Source organism: Trichechus manatus, unplaced genomic scaffold (assembly GCF_000243295.1).
Source record: "Trichechus manatus latirostris isolate Lorelei unplaced genomic scaffold, TriManLat1.0 scaffold00253, whole genome shotgun sequence".
Classification (NCBI taxonomy): Eukaryota; Metazoa; Chordata; class Mammalia; order Sirenia; family Trichechidae; genus Trichechus; species Trichechus manatus.
In genome coordinates, this window is record NW_004444189.1 from 2,317,597 (window position 1) to 2,319,629 (window position 2,033).

Consider the following 2,033-nt stretch of genomic DNA (forward strand, 5'->3'; position numbering starts at 1 on the left):
TTTTTCTATTTAAAAATATTCTTTATTTTATGACAAAGTGATAGTAGATGCTGCTTACATAAATTAAACGCCAAAATGAATCATAGTTGTGAACTTTTCATGTTACGGCATACTTAAAAAATGACCATAGCTGTATGGCCCATCTTGGGAAAATGCTATGGGGCCTACCCACGACAAATCGCCCTCTAGTGGCAAATAGTGGGTATAGAGTCTTACCTGCCGGAACAATGTCTGAATTCAGGAGCTTTACGCAGGAAGGTATACAAGTGATATTCAAATAAAACTTCAACTGTTGTCAGTCTTTATATGATTATAAAAAAATGATTTAAAGTGTTTTATCATTGTAAGAAATCCTCCACCACCGATATCTCACGTCACAGCAGTAACCCACTGGGAAGCTCTACCTCACTGTTAATTAAAAACCAAAAACCAAACCCTTTGCCGTGTAGGCGATTCCAACTTAAAGCGATCCTATAGGACAGGGTGAAACTGCCCCATAGAGTTTCCAAGGAGTGCCTGGTGGATTTGAACTGCTGACCTTTTGGTTAGCAGCTGTAGCTCTTAACCACTATGCCACCAGGGTTTCCCACTATTAATCGAGGAAAAAAAAAAAAAAAAAAAAAAAAGCCTATATGGGTCGTAATCGACTCTACGAGAACGGGTTTTTTATAAAGCCTTACTGTTTATTGATCTTGGTTACATTTGCATTTTAAATAAGGTTAAATAAGGCAAATGATTAACCAAAGCAATCTATATCCATGATGATTAAATTTCAAACAATGTAAGAAGCCACTGGGGTTGTGTGTGTCTGTGTGTCTGTGTGTGCGCGCGCGCGAGCGCACCCTCGAGGGCGTGTGTGCACTCGCATGCGTGTTGGGGGCGGGGAGGAATTTCCTCTTACGTCTCAAGTCACATTACATAGCCTAATGTCAAGTTTATTTAAAGTAGTTTGTTTAAGTAAGGCTAATCTAAAGGAGCCTTGGTAGTGTAATGGTTAAGAATTCGGCTGCTGACGGAAAGGTTGGCAGTTGGAATCCACCAGCCGCTCCACCGGAGAAAGATGTGGCCGTCTGCTTCTGTAAAGATTACAGCCTTGGAAATCCTGTGGGGCAGCGCTGTTCTGTCTTGCAGGATCACTATGAGTTGGAATCAACTCGATGGTAACGGATTTAGGGCTGGTCTTACTTTATAAAGCAAATAATCTGCCAAATGAATTTCAAACATCCATATTCTTTACTCACAGTAGCATATAATTGTTTTGCAATGGTAGGAGCAATTGGAGAGGAGAGGTGGTGAGATGTCAAGGTCAAAGTAGAACAGTGGGGACTAAGAAGAACTGGGGGAAGAAAGTGCAGCCTTATTGTTGCAATTAGATAGATCACAGGGAACATTACAGTTTATAGGGAAGAACTGGCTGCTAGAGGAGGTCACCACATATGCCTATACCTATGGTAGTGTCTGTTTGCATATAGTTAAGTCCAACAGTGCCTCCCATAAGCCTAGTCTAGCTGATAGGACTGCTAAACTACTATGAAGCAAAGTCTTCTTTCCTGGGCCTTATGCCAGGTCTCCTCTTTAACGGCAGCAAGTGTTCTGTTTACTGTTATTGCCCGATCAGGAAGTGTAGTCACACTATCCTGGAGGGGCTGCATCTCTCCACTGCTTTGGCATTTACAAGAAGATTGGAAATTATCCCAATCAAACCAGGATCTCAGCTTTTATTTAAGCTTCCAGAGGTTCCTCCTGTTTGGACCATGAGAAATACGCCCTTACCCTACTTTGCTGCTAATGCTACTGCCCTGAACAACTTACTTAAACTCTCAGCCATGATGTTCCATTCTGCAAAAACAGGGCTGGCACTCCTTTACCAAGAGACTATCATCTAGCAAGCCTTCCTAAAGACTTTTTTCCAGCGAAAGTTTCCACTAGTTTGCTCTGGCCTATCACTAACAGACCTCAGAAAAATGCACAAGTCCTAAATAAAATAAATCATATATATATATAATATACACATATATACATATATATTATAT